Raw genomic sequence first — 17969 nt, forward strand, 5'->3', positions numbered from 1 at the left:
AATGGCAATTTGCTGTTTCTATATGTGTGCTGCACAACGCAGCACACATGGAAACAGCAAAAACAAAGGAGAAATAAAGCATTTCTCCTCGTTTCGTCTGTTTAAGACCAGGTTTTCACTGGTCTTAATTTTCTGCCGCCTATTTACCCCACCCTTGTAAATAGAGGGCAGCGTCAAAATCAATGGGCGTTGCGGTGGAACACCCACTGCAACACCCATTGCCCTCCTCTTTCACTCTAAGCTCAGCATGGAAGGGTGCTTTATTTACAAGGCAGCGTTAGGCCACGTTAAGTGGCTTAACGCTGCCTTGTAAATAAGGCAAAGCCCCTATCTCCACCACAAGGTCTCTGAAAGTGACTGTGGTGGCGATAGGGTCTTGTAAATGTGCCCCGAATGTGCACGCCATTGTTACTCCATTGAAATTCATATGACAGGGCTGCTGGGAGAGAACATCTGCTTGAATCTATTACAGGAAGTAGCAGATATCAGCATTGCAGTGCATTCATTGGGATTGTACTCTGTGGAATATTCAGTACAAGAATATTGTGATACCTTCATATTACAGCCAAAATATCACATGATAAGTGCAGATAGGAAAGTGTTGACTTGCTATACTTAAATTCACATCTACGTACCTTGATGATATAGATCATGTACGCAACGCCCATAGGACTCAGAGGGCTTCAGCCCCGTCGTGTGTATCAGCTCGGCTGAGACAGCTTCCGCACACACACAGGCAGTTCTTGAGCTGCTGTGGGCTGGCTGGTCTGGCGACGTATCGCAGCCGCACCGGAGTACTTCATAGGTCTTTAAAAGACCATTTACTTTATAACGAGGCTTTGTTGTTTTTTACCCGTTCCTAGAGCCCCAGCATCTCCACTCTGCCTTTTCTTAAGGGCTGCAAATTACTTTTGCTGCCACAGTGTGAGAATGCATTTCCTGATAAGTAACCTTAGGCTTTGTTTTGTTGCAGTTTTACACAGCTTGAACTCCACTCAAAAGGTATTGAGGCACTTTTGTATGAGTACCAGTTACATTATACAAGGACACATTGCTGGAAGAATTAGCCCCCCTCGAAATTTGGCTCTGTGTGCACCCCTGAAATAGATAATGTCAAGGTAAATAGATGTAGTGCTAGGTATAGAAAATCTGCACATGCTTACTTGTCAATATTTTTGTCCTCAATATTTTGGATCCAGTGTTACAGTGTAACAATATTCCCTACTTGATATTCAGGACACACACCATTTGTTGAAACTCTGTGATCCTACCGACCTTCAGGTCACTTTTCAGACTGCAGGGTGCATCACTCCCAGGAACCTGCAATAACAGAGTCCTGCTACTTTAACATGCATAGCCAAACAGGGTAGGCTAGCTAATATCACCTATTGGACTTTGGACGTACTCTACACCTCATTGTCCCCCATCATATCAAGTTTAGTTAGGGATTCAGAACATCGCACAATCAGTCCGGCAACATCTCAAGTACGAGGCTCCACCCTCGGTGCAGGTTTTAGGGGCGGGACTCCGTTGATACACTACATTAGGGAAGGTCTACTCTACTTGATCCTGTTGTCCCATGAAATGATGGCTGTTGTGGCAGGCACGTAGCTGACAGAGCCTGGCTCGTCTTCCGAAGCTCTTTGAGGATTCCTTTGGGGATTTTGAGTATCATTTCTACTAACAGGCAATGTCTTGTACCATCATAATTAACCAGAATTGGAAGGAGCTGCATAGGTACCTTGGAAGGCTCACATCTTCAATAGATAGGGGCTCCAACAGTTGAACAAGCCAAAATGGAGGAAATTGAGGGAATGTAAAGGCCAACCTTGCATCGTGCCCTAAAAAGTACACACACCGGGGGGCGGAGCTTGCCGGCAAACAAGATGGCCGAATAAGCCCGGAGCTCTGCTACGTGGTTTTAAACTATCCTTAATAATCCTGCACTGGGCTGATATTTGGCTGCTGGAGCTGGCTCCCCTGCACTGGTGAAGAACAGAGGTACACGGCGACCGTACTCCAGCAGCGCTCTGATATCGGTAACTGGAGTTCGGACGCATGCAGGAGCGGGGAAGATACAGGCCGGAAAGCCGCGGACTCAAGTGCATTGCTGCCCTGCGCGACGTCGCAGGGCATGCGGCTGAGGAGCGACACGGCGCGATGTGCGGACCGGAGCACTCGAATCTGTCCAGGCGGCAGGGATCGGCCCGGAACAACCTGCGAGGCGGCCCCGAACGGCGCCTAGTCTCTACGCCACACTAGGGCTCGGGGAGAAGACCCAGTAACACTGGATTTGCCGAGGCGGCGGCGCGCACGGCCCACGAGGCGGCATCCATCTCCAGAGAGCTGAGAGGACCCCTACACTGGAGGTGTGTGCTGCCGGGATGTGCCCTCATGAAAAGGAAATAAGCGCTTCTTGGGCATGTAGACGGTAGGAGGTGAGAGATAGTGGCGATTTTGATGCGCATGTGGGGCTCACCTCTGGAGAGTCTGGCTCACTGACCTTATTCCCGGTGCAGTGGTGTTGATATACCAGCCGAGGGAGGGGAGCAGTGCCCTGCAGAAGTGGGTGGCTGGCGACCACGAGCGAGCCCGATACTAAAGTAGCAGCGCACGTGGGTGGGCTCCGACCGGGCCACAAGCAGCACAGCAAGGCTCTGAGCCACCTTTAGCCGGCGGGAAACGCCCTAAGTGTTATGCTGCTGACGACGCCTCGCCCCTTGCAACACATTGGGGGGTGAAACACACTGCAAGACCCGTAAGGCCTTAACGGCAGACAGAGGAACCACCGACACGGTAAGGAGAGATCTGGGATTCATCCCGGAACTGCATCTGAACTACTGCGACAAGCGGGGGTCAGCGGACGAGACCTCGCCAGTTACCATGAGGCCTGCAGAATAATTGGACGCACCAGTGGCGCGGGAGCACATTGACCATCCGGGTGCCTAAACTGCAAAGCGGCCCACACAACGCACTGCGCCACAGGGTTCTAACCGGGGCATAACACGCATTCTCTACCGTAGTGCTGGTCACTGAGTCAGAGCTCCGCAAGATGGGCAGAGGAGACAAAACCCAGACGAAAATTTCCTTCGATCAGAGACGCCCGAAGCCACAAGAAGCCGCGAATTCGGACAAGGTGGCCTTGCAGGAAAGTGAAGAAGCGACAGCAGGCTCAGATCTAAAGAATATCCTAATAGCCATGGAGAAGGGCCTCCAGAACAGCCTGACAGCCCTGGGCTCGAAAATAAACACCCTCACCTATAGGATGGACAGGATGGCGGAACGGATCGATAAACACGCAGAACAGTTGGACATGTCCGAGAGAAGATTGACGGAGGTTGAGGAGGCGCAAACGGAACTGGACACAGACCACAAAAAAATTAAAAAGCTCATGCAGACTTTACATGACAAAACTGAAGATTTAGAGGCGCGGTCGCGTCGCTGCAACCTGCGAATAACGGGCCTGCCTGAGACAACGCAGACAGGCAACATGGAGAGGTTCATAGAAAAATTGCTGACCACTTTGCTGGGTGAAGAGTCTTTTTCCCAAATGTTTGTTGTGGAGCGCGCCCACCGCTCCCTGGGACCGCGCCCGCGCCCGGGGGCCCCACCGCGACCGATCATCGCAAAACTGCTCAACTATAGGGACAGAGACGTGGCACTGCGCTTGGCCAGAGATAAGAAATCATTGCAGTTTGAGGGATCGGATATATCTCTGTATCCAGATTTCACTGCCAGAGTGCAGGAGGCTCGGAAGCACTTTGCCCCATACAAATGTCAACTCAGAGACTTGGGCCTGGACTACGCGATGCTGTACCCTGCAAAATTAAGAGTCAACAGACAGGGGCAATCCCACCTGTTTACAGATCCTCGAGCCCTACAACAAGCCCTAAAGAACTGGACGAGGGGACACCGCAGGGAAGCCTTGGAGCCGAGGGAAGAAGCAGGCGAGAACAGTCAACTAGATGAGCAGGAGTAATGGACTTCTAAATGGTTGCAATATACGGCCGTAAGGCGCTACAGCTGTGCGTTGTTAGGAGCTATTCCCTGAGAGCCAGTGGTACAGATGGCAACATACTTTGAGGCACTGCCCCTAAGACATGAGTAGGACTGCAGTGATGGTCTCGGACTTGCCTGGTGGCTCAGGGTGATAACTGGTTTGGGGTATGCCTTGCTCTCAACAGCGCTGAACTATTTTCAGGGGATTGTGCTCTGTTCACTGAACTGTAGAATGATAGTTTCATACCAGTGCGGGGGAACACTTCTAACTGATATTCTGTACCTAGTAACGATTGCCCTGCCAGGCACTGCCTTTCGCCTTCAGGGCGGCTAGTGCGTACTATAACCCACAACAGGTAGCAAGCGGAGCGGCAACAGTGTAGAGCACTCTAGCTCTGTTTGCTGGTGGCATGGCGACCTCGGCCCCCATGCGCAATGCTACCATATCACTCCTTGGAGTTGTTTTTTAAGAAGTTGAGGGTTGGGCAGAGAGAGTGGGAGGGAGGGAAGGGGCTCGGCAAGGCCAAATTGGGGGTGTTCTGCTGTGGGATGGGGGTGGGGCTGTTTTGTTGTTCACCACACAAGTTGAAGGGGGGGTCATGTTATTCCTCTATGTGCGCACACTACTCACTCTGGGCTTACGAAATTTCTCACCACACGAGCTACACACACCTAGGAGAAATGGCAAACACAACAGAGTCAACTGCACATGATCCGCCAACTGAGCTCAGAGCACTCACATGGAATGTTCGGGGCCTCAATGACCACCGCAAACTTCGCAGGGTTTTAAGCTATTTACAGCAACAGAGGGTCAACCTGGCCCTTCTGCAGGAGACCCACCTCCCACTCACACGTAAGATGCTGCTCAGTAGTGGATTGGTGGGTTCTTCCACAGCGGCAGGCTTCACGACACACTCCAGGGGCGTACTGACATGGGTCAACCCAAGATCGAAACTGACACTGTCGCCTTTGAAGGCAGACCAGGAGGGCAGATTTGTGATATCCCACTGTAAGGGGATGGGGATGGATCTTGTAGTAATTAATGTCTACAGCCCGAACTATGACTCCCCGGAATTCTATCATAATCTAGCAAATGTTGCACGCACGTATCCCACTGCACAGGTACTATGGGGGGGAGACTTCAATTTGGTGCTTAACCCGGCACTAGACAGATCAGCTGGTCCACTGCGCAAGCCCTCTGCAGCCGCGCAAACACTTCTAGCGGAACTCACTAGTATGGATCTGGAGGATGTATGGAGGTGCAGACACACAACACAGGGAGGTTACACACACTATTCTACCTACCATGACATCCACACAGAATTGACTATTGGCTGGCGTCTTCTTCCATGATGGGACGTATCAAGGATTGTGTAGTCCTGACTCGCACACTGTCGGATCACTCCCCGCTCCTGTTGGTACTAGTGGCCCCTACGAAACGGATCCCACCATTTACATGGCGTTTTCCCCCATACTCACTGCTTGATCCGCTGTTCAGGGGAGAGCTAGCGGAGGAGATTGACATCTTTTTTGAGGCTAACATTGGATCAGTGGAGAGCTTCCAATTGGTGTGGGAAGCCTTTAAAGTGTACATTAGGGGCATAGCTATGTCAAAACACTAGCGTACTTAAATCTATCCGACAGAGACTGACAATGCTAGAGAAACAATTGGCGACCCTAGAGCAGAGGCAGCTGAGTACGTCAGACATCGCTGTAGCGGAGGAGATAAAGACCCTTATTACTGAATATAATGAAGAAGCGGACAGGGAAGTGCAACACATGGGGAAATATGCAATGGCGCAAACATACGGATCGGGGGAACGCCCAAGCTCGCTCCTAGCTAGATTACTTAAGGGCAGTAGGGGAAAGTCTCACATCACTGAGCTGAAGAGGCCAGACGGCCAAGTGGTCACTGACGAAACTGAAATAGCGAACGAGTTTAGGAACTATTACTCAGATCTTTACTCCTCTAGAGGCGGAAACCTTTCTGATGAGATCACAGATTATTTGGTGCACATAGATTTACCCATGCTTATGACCACGCACCGTGAGTTCCTGATGCTACCGATAGAGAAAGACGAAATCACAGAGGCCCTGGCGAGCATGCGCTCTGGAGGCGCACCAGGTGCTGATGGACTCACGGTGGGCTTTTATAAAGCCTTTCAGGACAAGCTGATCCCACATTTATCCACGCTGTTCGATGACATCTGTGTTGAGGGCAGCATGCCGCTATCCATGAGAGAAGCCCTAATAGTTACAATACTCAAGCCAGATAAGACACGCGATGAGTGCAGCTCATACAGGCCACTATCCTTCCTCAACCTAGATGCAAAAATCTATGCGAAAGTGCTTGCGACCCGACTCGTTCTTTTGGCACCCAAGCTGGTCGCCCCAGAAGAGGCGGGGTTCATTCCCAGTAGAAATTTGACCTACAATATTCGCACAGTTCTCGGAACTATGCAGTATGTTAAGCAAGATACGAAGGCAATCGCGTTTTTTTTAGATATGGAGAAAGCCTTCGACTCGGTCGAATGGCCATTCATGAGACAGATGTTACGGCGCCTGGGATTGGGAGAGCCGTTTCTGCAAATTCTGGGTGCCCTATACCATAAACCGAAGGCTAGGCTCCGATTAGGCGACCTGATGACGAACCACTTTCCAATTTGTAGAGGAACTATGGCAGGGGTGTCCTTTGTCCACCTTACTATACACCCTGGTGGCTGAGCCTCTCGCCTGCGCTCTGCGGGAATATCACAGTAATGAGGGCGTAAGTTTCCCAACATATAAAATAGTGGTCTCGACGTATGCAGATGACACCCTGCTATATGTTAGAGACCCAGAACGCAACTTATCGTCTATGCTTAGAGAGGTGGTCCGTTTCGGGTCGCTCTCGGGGCTGAGGGTCAACTGGTCCAAGTCAGTGGCCTTTCCCCTAACTCCGGCAACCAGCAGGTTCGAAATGGAATTCCCGCTGCAATGGACTGTGGACCCGGTTAGATATCTAGGAGTCCGGTTGCACACGGACTCGGAAACACTGCTCAGAGAAAACTATGGGGTGGCTTACAGCAAGCTGAAAGACAACGTAGAGGCGTGGTGCAGACTACCGCTTTCCCTTATGGGATGCATAGCCATCATGAAAATGGAGGTACTGCCCAGACTCCTCTTCCTGTTCAGCGCCATTCCGATGGTGCTATCGAAAGCCTTCTTCCAGACCATGACACAGCTTATGATTAAGCTAGCGTGGGTTGGCAAGCAACCTAGAGTGAAGTGGAGTGTCCTTACTCTACCGTACAATATGGGTGGATTGGGTGCTCCAGATTTTGAGCTTTACTACAGGGTGGCGCAGGCCGCCCATCTGCATATCTGGATACACGGAGACGCGAACATTCCCCATGTGCGAATGGAACGTATTTTCGCTGACCCACTACCTCTCCCAGCCACGATTTTCAGACCGGTGGATCGACGGACGGGCATATTAGACTCTATTACTGCTACGAATCATGCCTGGTACTCCCTTTTGCAGGCACAGAGTGGCGCTTTGCTATATTCACTGTGCATGCCTCTGGAGTGGGCTCTTTGGCTACCGCCAGTTAGGGAGAGGGGAGTGGTACAAGCATTACACAAATTGGGCATCCGAGTGGAGGGAGACCTATTCTCGGATGACATAGTCAAGACCTGGGACCAGATAGCGGTGGATAGTGGAAGTGCCCCATTGCTGCTTCGTTTCCAATATCATAGGGTGCGTAGTGCCCTTTCAGACCTGCTAGGGCCAGGCTTGGCAGAACCACCAGAGGTTCCAGAACTCACTTACGTTATCAAAACGTAGACACCCCGTAAGCTAATCACGAATCTGTACAAAAGGGCACTATCGCACCGAGAGCACCAGCTCATGAAAGCCAGAACGGCCTGGCAAAGAGATTTGCAGGTCACTGTCGATGATGATATGTGGCTGTATTGCTGTATGAGTACTAAAAAGCTATCGCTAAACGGTAGACACAGACTGGTTCATTTCAAGTTTTTCCAAAGAGTGTACTACACCCCCGAGAGACTTCACAGATATGGTCTCAGGCAGTCGGCTGAATGTGAACGATGCCACGAACCGGTTGCAGACTTTATGCATCTTGCGTGGCACTGCCCTGGGGTACTGAAATACTGGGACAGTATTTTTAAGGCAGTGAATGCGATCCTGGAACTAGAGCTGACACCGGACCCAGCGCTGGCGCTACTTGGCCACTCTAGGGGCCTACCGGTGGCAGTGAGACGACTTGCTGACATGGGGATGCTAATAGCTAGGCACGTGGTGGCATGCTGCTGGATGAGGGGCCTCTTCCGACGGCTAAGCAATGGGCACGTGACTTGTTGTACTGCTGCACGCAGTCTGAGACTTATAGTGAGCTACTGCCCCCGACAAGTCGACCAAAGAACTTTTGGGGCCTATACCAAACACACCTGAGAGCGGGAGATACAGGGGCTGCTAAGGTGGAGGAACCGAATGATAAAAGGCCGCAGACAGTTGAAATAATTATGACAGAAGATGGTTAGCTGCCTATCTCAGTAGGGGGTCCTTACAGTAGGAGAGACCAGGAGCGGTAGAGGGCACACGGGGGTGAGGGTGGCGAAGAGGGGGCAGGGTTGCGGGAGACTGGCGGAATATCACTGACGCTCAGGAACAATCAGACAAGTGAGAGGCTCGACACACATCGCACACAGTCACGCATGCGGATTAGGGTGCTTGGGTAGGCAGCAGATGACTATTGGTTAGATTAGACTTGAGTGTAGTTAGGAGCTTAGATATTCGTTAACAGTGGGGGGTTGTGTGTGTGCGGGACTGGGGAGGGGGGAATTGTTTGTTCTATTTAGGTATGTCTGAAGCCTAAGAATGGTGGGATCGCAGAAGGAAGAAGCGGGACTAGGCAGGGGCAGGGGGTGGAAGATAGGACGCAATAGTTCACACTTGAGGGAATTAGTATATCATCCTACAACTTGAACAAAAGCTGAATGTTACATAACTAAACATGTCCACTCCGCCGCCGGACCCCAGGGTTGTCGGCTAAAAGGCTGTTAAACTTGTAATTCTGTGTTTTATTCTTCAAATCCTAATGCCGCCGGCCTCCGGGTGTAGGCTACTGGCTTGATGTCACCATTGAAAGAAACAATAAAGGTTTTTGAAAACTTAAAAGAAAAAAAAAAGTACACACACCTCTCTCGACATCCCAAACTAAGATTCACACACACATTCCCCACATCAGACAGTCCCCATTAAAGTTGGATATTTCCGTCATAACCAAAACACATAGATCCTGAAAATACTGAGGAGAGGCCCGCACAATCCCAAAAGCGTTATCTTGTAAATATCAGAACAATGTCCAAGGCATTCACATCCCTGAGACAGCCTTCACACTTTCATTGTGAGAGACAGCACTCACACATTCATTGCGAGAGACAGCAGTCTCACATCCATTGCGAGAGACAGCAGTCACACATCCAATGTGAGAGACGGCAGTCACACATCCATTGTGAGAGACAGCAGTCACACATCAATCGTGAGAGACAAAAGTCACACATCCATTGTGAGAGACAGAAGTCACACATCCGTTGTGAGTGACAGCAGTCACACATTAGTTGTGAGAGACAGAAGTCAAACATCCGTTGTCGGAGACAGAAGTCACACATCCATTGTGAGAGACAGCAGTCACACATCCATTGTGAGAGACAGCAGTCACACATCCATCGTGAGAGACAGACGTCACACATACATTGCGAGAGACAGCAGTCACACATCCATTGTGAGAGACGGCAATCACACATCCATTGTGAGAGACAGAAGTCACACATCCATTGTGAGAGACAGAAGTCACACATCTGTTGTGAGAGACAGAAGTCACACGTCCATTGTGAGAGACAGAAGTCACACATCCATTGTGAGAGACAGCGGTCACACATCCGTTGTGAGAGACAGCGGTCACACATCCGTTGCGAGAGACAGCGGTCACACATCCGTTGCGAGAGACAGCAGTCACACATCCGTTGTGAGAGACAGCAGTCACACATCCGTTGTGAGAGACAGAAGTCACACATCCGTTGTGAGAGACAGAAGTCACACATCCGTTGTGAGAGACAGAAGTCACACATCCGTTGTGAGAGACAGAAGTCACACATCCGTTGTGAGAGACAGCGGTCACACATCCATTGCGAGAGACAGCGGTCACACATCCTTGCGAGAGCGGTCACACATCCGTTGCGAGAGACAGCAGTCACGCATCCGTTGTGAGAGACAGCAGTCACACATCCGTTGTGAGAGACAGAAGTCACACATCTGTTGTGAGAGACAGAAGTCACACATCCATTGTGAGAGACAGCAGTCACACATCCATTGCAAGAGACAGGAGTCACACATCCATTGTGAGATACAGCAGTCACACATCCGTTGTGAGAGACAGCAGTCACACATCCATTGCAAGAGACAGCAGTCACACATCCATTGTGAGATACAGCAGTCACACATCCGTTGTGAGAGACAGCAGTCACACATCCATTGTGAGAGACAGCAGTCACACATCCGTTGTGAGAGACAGCAGTCACACATCCATTGCGAGAGACAGCAGTCACACATCCATTGTGAGAGACAGCAGTCACACATCCGTTGTGAGAGACAGCAGTCACACATCCGTTGTGAGAGACAGAAGTCACACATCGGTTGTGCGAGACAGCAGTCACACATCCATTGTGAGAGACAGTAGTCACACATCCGTTGTGAGAGATAGCAGTCACACATCCGTTGTGAGAGACAGCAGTCACACATCCGTTGTGAGAGACAGAAGTCACACATGCGTTGTGAGAGACAGCAGTCACACATCCGTTGTGAGAGACAGAAGTCACACATCAGTTGTGAGAGACAGAAGTCACACATCCGTTGTGAGAGAAAGAATTCACACATCAGTTGTGAGAGACAGAAGTCACACATCCATTGTGAGAGACAGCTGTCACACATCCATTGTGAGAGACGGCAGTCACACACCCATTGTGAGAGACAGCAGTCACACATTCATTGTAAGAGACAGCAGTCACACATACATTGTTAAATTCCAATCAAAGGAGCAATCTTTGCAGGGAGCGGCAATAAAAGTTTGTTATGCATAATCATAGCCTCTGGCCATGCCATCAAATCTGAAAACCACCCCATTGAGGCCATTCTTATTATTGGTCTTCCACATGAGGTTTGCCTCGTTACAAAGACTGTATTTACATATCCTGAACCTATAAAAAAAATGTTAATCCAGGTACTTATACCAGGTCACTAACCTATGCCCTTCCCATCCTGGGAGCCATAAAGTTTGATCGACTGTAACACGCATCCTGAAATACCAGGAACTGAAACTGGCAGGAACTGCAGGAGCCAGAACAGTGACTGAGAAGGAGGACTAGGATAAGTAGCAATGAAGATCACAGTTGAGTACTGGGTAGCTAGGTCTGTGCTATATTAGAACATTGGAATGTTGGAATGTTGAGAGCTCCACTGAAAACAATTGAGTGCTCTGGGATGCTAATGGCCGGTAAAAGCCTGTAGTATCAACATTCCAACGTTTAACAAAGGCCTCATGGAGCCCTAGGGGATTTCAACCCCCTCAGGCTCCATGAGCCTGTTGTTTTACAAATTAGAACATTCTGCCCTCTAGGGGCGAAATGTTCTAATAGCCTTAGAGCCCTCCATAGTGGGCTCTACCGACCATTAAAGGCCCGCTCACTTATTAAAGGCCCACTGCTTCAGCTCGGGCCTTCAACACTGGAGCGAGCCTTTGAAGGCCGGTAGATCCCACTATGTTGGACTCTAAGGCTATATTGGTAGTTGTATTTAGGTGAGAATGTTTTGTGAGATTATATTTTGTCAACAATATTGCAGTACTATGGTGATGTGTCCGTGTAAAGTTCACCCTTGTGTTCAATTGTCATGCGTGATAGAAGCTAAGTACATTTCGCATAATTATGCATAATTTTCTGTCATTTCCATTTAAATTGTGGATGTTTCACCCATGTTACGCCTGAATTATATAATAGAAAAGTTTTATGAACTGGGCTCATAGTGTAGAGTTAAAGTTAAGTTGAAGAGGGAGAGGTACATTCAGGGATGGCTCTATGGTGGTGGGATCAGTGCAGCCGCACCTGGTGCTGACCTGGGGGGGAGGGGTGCACAGTTTAAAAATAACGTAGGGCTTGAAAGCACACCCTGCAGAAAGAGATCCTTGTGTAACCAGCAGTTTTCAGGCAACAATAAAAATATCAAGATAACTCTGGTGATTATTGTTCCTGCTGGAGAGAGATCGGAGTTTTGTCTAATGACAGTTTTGACTCATCATAAAGTAGCGCAGAGGGTTAATAAGCCTGCTGCAAATAACCTGCACCAACCATGCAGATCACAGAAATGAGTGTGAATGAACTATGTAGCGATATTCATAAATGAAATGTATGTCAGAGAGGCTTCCATGGAGAAATGAGGGACACTCTTGGAGGGTGGTAGTGAAGTAATCCGTGGAGAAGGAGGTCATGGGGGTGGGGGCCGCCAAAAAGAATGTTGCACAAGGCGCCACAAGCCTAAAGCTGACCCTGGTGTGCCTTTCAGAGTAATATGGTGCTCACACGGTTCGAAGAGTGTCGGTCGGGCTCATAGTTCAGGAGAATACACCGCTTGACTCACACAGAGCGACCACACTGTTTTGCTTGGCCTAGACACAAAAGAGAGACTGCCCCCTGAAAATAACAATTGCCAAGTCCCCGCCTGGAGTTTCACTTCCAGGTGCCCATTTTCTATGCAGAGGGACTTTCCTGTGCACTTGCAACAAGTTCTATCTTATTTTAGGGGAGCAGCCTGTCCAACATAAACACCTCTCGTTTTGCTTTTGTTTCCACTTCCGGCTCTTCACAGGGGAGTCTGGTATGGTTGGGGCAGAGGAGACTGAATGAGATGGACTTTTATTTTCAGCGACTGAGTCGGATTGTATAAATATCTCGCAGGCATGCACAGCCTCACTGGGCTTTAACAGTTGGCATACAGCGTAATCCTTAAAAAGCACTGGCATTTGGTGCAATATAAACTTTAATTGGCAAACTGTGACGATTGCAGATTCTTGAAAAAATGAAATGCTGAATGTCAGAACTGGACTGTTGGTCTTTGAATGTAAAGTGTGAAGTTAAAAAATACACAACTCCTTCAGGTGAAAAGTGAAAACTCTTGTTCCACGGAATGAGGGTGCAGCTTGGCGGAAACTGGAGATAAACACTCACACTCATGCATGCCAACATTTTAAATCTGGGAAGTGAGAGGTTTTGAAAAGAAAATCGGCATAATGTATTTTCCCCTTTGACTTTCATTGAAGTAGAAGAAATTTTAGACAAGAGAGAGCTAAAAAAAAATGGCTTCATAAATAGGGAGTTTTGCGACGAATAGGACCTGTTGGTGTGCATGCACACTGCCTGTGAATTTACTACTAGTGCTGGCAGTGAGAGAAGCCCCCTGCTTCTGAGCTGTACAGACACTGTGTTAGACTCTGCTAAGAGGGTAGTTTATTGGTGAGAGAAGCCCCCTGCTACAAGTTGTGCATACACACTGCCCTAGGCTCAGGGTCAACTTTAGTTTTGGAGGCACCCCTTGCGGTAATATTTTTAGCGCCCCTCTCCAACCTCCTCCTCAGATTCCCTCACTACCACACCAGTTGCACTGCCCTAAAGTCGGCCCTGCCTAGGCTAAGCCGATGGGGAAGCTGTCATAGTAAGAGAAGCTGCCTGCCTCCGAGGTGGTGTTGGATGTGGTGGTGTTGGATGTGGTGGTGGTGGACGTGTTGGTGGTGGACATGTTGGTGGACTTGGTGGTGGTGAACATGGTGGTGGGCACGGTGGTGGTGGTGGACGTAAAATGTAAATGTGGGTGTACTTGTAAAGCGCACTGCGACTCCAAGGAGTATCCTGACACTGAAGACCGCTGGGGAACCCGTCCTGGTTTTCCCTGTGAGATGGTCCCTTTCTGGGTATCTCCAAGGTGAAACCAGGCATCCCCGGCGTCTGTGGGGGGCCGTTGTAGAGATGAGGCAAGCTTAATGCCCAGAGTTGCCGAGTGTGTTCCCTGGTTAGGTAGGCACCGAGGCGAGAATTATCGAGTCCGTTTTGACCCTGGTCCACGACCCAGCCGCGTCGGGAATTGAACCCTGGTCCTGGGCCGTTCTCTGCTTACGGGTCTGCCGCCTCTAACCAGTGAGCCACACCACTCGACATGGTGGTGGTGGTGGACGTGGTGGACATGGTGGTGATGGTGGTGGTGGTGGACGTGGTGGTGATGGTGGTGGACGTGGTGGTGGTGGACGTGGTGGTGGATGTGGTGGTGGTGGATGTGGTGGTGGACATGGTGGTGGTGGACGTGGTGGTGGTGGTGGACATGGTGGTGGACGTGGTGATAGTGGTGGATGGGGTGGTGGTGGGTGTGGTGGTGGATGTGGTGGACGAGGTGGTGGTGGTGGTTGTGGTGGACGTGGTGGTGGAGGACCTGGTGGTGGTGGATGTGCTGGAAGTAGTGGTGGTGGATGTGGTGGTGGACATGGTGGTGGTGGACGTGGTGGTGGTGGATGTGGTGGTGGATGTGGTGGACGAGGTGGTGGTGGTGGTTGTGGTGGACGTGGTGGTGGAGGACCTGGTGGTGGTGGATGTGCTGAAAGTAGTGGTGGTGGATGTGGTGGTGGACATGGTGGTGGTGGACGTGGTGGTGGTGGATGTGGTGGTGCACATGCTGGTGGTGGTGGTCATAGTGGTGGTGGACATGGTGGTGGTGGATGTGGTGTGGTGTACGTGGTGATGGATGTGGTGGTGGTCAATGTGTTGGTGTTGGACGTGGTGATGGTGGACATGGTGGTGGTGCTGGTGGTGGTGCTGGTGGTTGTAGTGGACGTGGTTGTGGTGGACATGGTGGTGGATGTGGTGGTGGTGGTGGTGGACGTGCTAGTGGTGGACTTGGTGGTGGATGTAGTGGTGGTGGACGTGGTGATGGTGGCGGTCCCAGGATGCTTGTTTCCGGTCCAGGGAAGACATGGCTTGGCAGTTCGGGCTGTACTGTTCCCATGAGGCACAGGGTCAGACTGATTTGCATATAGCCATGTCGGAACTGGGGTGGCTGAGTGAACTAAAGAATGTTGATGGATTAAACCCAGATCAGTTGACTGGGAGTGAGTGTTTGATTTGTTCAAACGCTCCGTCCATCATCCCCTTTTGTATCGCCGTGGTAGTGGTGGACATGGTGGTGGTGGTGGATGAGGTGGATGTTGTGGACATGGTGGTGGATGTGGTGGTGGACATAGTGGTGGGGACGTGGTGGTGGTGGAGGACGTTGTGGTGGTGGATGTGGTGGTGGTGGATGTGGTGGACATGGGGGTGGTGGATGTGGTGGTGGTGGACGTGGTGGTGGTGGACGTGGTGGTGGACATGGTGGTGGTGGTGGTGGATGTGGTGACGGTGGTGGATGTGATGGTGGTAGACGTGGTGGTGGGCTTGGAGGTTGATGTGGTGGTGGTGCTGGTGATGGAGGACGTGGTGGTGGATGTGGTGGTGGTGGTATTGGACATGGTGGTGGTGGACGTGGTCGTGGTCGTGGACATGGTGGTGGTGGAGGTGGTGGTTGTGGATGTGGTGGTGGTGGACATGGTGGATGTGGTGGTAGATGTGATGGTGGTGGACATGGTGGTGGTGGTGGACGTGGTGGCGCCAACATGGTGGTGGACTTGGTGGTGGTGGTTGTGGACGTGGTGGATGTGGTGGTGGTTGACAGGGTGGTGGTGGAAGTGGTGGTGGGCGTGGTGGTGGTGGTGGATGTGGTGGACGTGGTGGTGGTGTTGGACGTGGTTGTGGTGGTGGATGTGTTGGACATGGTGGTGGACTTGGTGGTGGACGTGGTGGTGGGTGTAGTGGTGGTGGTGGACAGGGTGGTGGTGGACATAGTGGTGTTGGTGGACGTGGTGGATGACTATTGGGTAGGAGGGTGCTGGCAGAATGCGGTAGGAGAGGGGGGCACATGGGAGAACAGAAAGAGGCAGAATATTAGAAACAAAAAACAGTGAGCAGATAGAACACAAAACAGATTTAACGGGGTGGTCCCTTCTTATAGCGCATCTGAATGTTCCTTAGCACCCCGTTTTTAGTAAACAGGGGGACCATGGGGAGATATACTTTGCTATTTCCGAGAAAAGGCCACTGTTAGGTTATGTTTCTCCAAGGCTAAGTTTTGCTTCACTAATAAATACACTGTTCTTATTAGCGCATACCTTTTCCTTTAGATATAGGCCTTCTCCCAATTGTCTAGTGGCGGGCACAGGCAGAACGACCTTGAATAGTAGATAGTGTGTGCCCAGCCTTTGAATCAAAACTAAATTATTTGTATTTTACTGTTTTGCTGCATCTGCTTGGAAAATTCCATTATGGGCGTGACTCCATTGGTTCTGAAAAATACATAATGTATTTTTAAGGTTACTGATGTCAGTTCCTCTGCAGCACTCCTAAGCGACTGGGCAGACTGGGCTCCACTCTGAGTGTAACTGAATAAACAGATATTGGTATGTATTCTCTACTGTCTGACCGACTCTTCATTTGGTATGGAAGGCTGAGAGGTGGTTGTGAGTGACCCGGGTGACCCAAATCAGACCACTTCCTTCAAATTCAAATTCATCGAACCAAGGCCTGAGAGCATTGTTGCTGCATGGAAAGTTACCTAGGAGGAGGTGTCTTGCATGGATAGGGTAATACCGCACGGCTTGATGTGAGTTTGTACTCAATTCTTATATTGGCGTTAGGGACAGAGTCCAAGGACTTCTGCCTTGCCTTGAGAGGAGAGAGCATCTTAGAACGAGCTCTGTAGCTTTATGGTACTTGACCCATTCAACGTGAATGGTCTTCTTAGGAAGCTTTCTCGTGCCTACACCTTTTCAGAACTTGCCTTTGGGAATGCTAAGTGGATTATATCACATTAGTGGTAGTGCAGGGACAGACTAATGCTTTTTACTCACGAACTTCAGATGAAGGGGACTCTGTATATAATTGCTGTGATATTCTGTGTCCTGATTCTCAAATTATTTATTCTGTGTATGCTGCAGTGTGTTAACTTCACCTGTAGGTTTCGCTTTGTATTAGTTCCAATGTATTTCTACACTCTCATCTTGAGATGTTTGTATGTCCAGCTTTTCTTGGCTTTGTAAACAGGGGGGCCGTGGGGAGATTAATTGATTAATCACGCATGATGATCGCCCACAGAGGCACTGATGCAGTATAGTCACAGGACCTTGCGTGGTAGTCCTAGCAATAGGCAATTATGGGTAGAGTGGACAGAGCGCAACCCAAACTCTCCTTTGAGCAGAAACGCTCAAAATCCCACGATGCCACTACAGTGGAAGCCTCCAGGTCTCACTCCCCTACGGCCGAAGATACTAGTCCCGAAATTCGCAGTATGCTCCTATCCATGGAGAAGAGCTTGCAGAGCGGCATCACCTCCCTAGGCATGAAGATGGACGCACTCATATCGGATGGACAGAATGGTAGAACGTCTGGACAAACATGCGGGGTGCCTGGACATGTCTGAACAGAGGATCACGGAAGTGGAGGAGGCACACACTACACTGGACTCGGATCACAAGCAGCTGGGACGGGTCCTTTGCGTACTACAAGATAAAACAGAGGACTTAGAAGCCCGTTTGTGTCGCTGTAACCTCAGGATTACTGGCCTTCCGGAGTTGACCCTGACAGGTTAACATGGAGCAATTCATAGAGAAGTTGCTGGTCAACCTACTAGGCTCATCGCTCCCTGGGGCCTCGCCCGCCTCCGGGGGCACCTCCGAGGCCAATCATTGCAAAACTACTCAACTACAGGGACAGAGACTCTGCACTGAGGCTCGCATGAGAAAAACAAACATTGGTGTATGAGGATTCCACGATATCGCTCTATCCGG

This window comes from Lissotriton helveticus, chromosome 1_1 (assembly GCF_964261635.1).
Source record: "Lissotriton helveticus chromosome 1_1, aLisHel1.1, whole genome shotgun sequence".
NCBI lineage: Eukaryota > Metazoa > Chordata > Amphibia > Caudata > Salamandridae > Lissotriton > Lissotriton helveticus.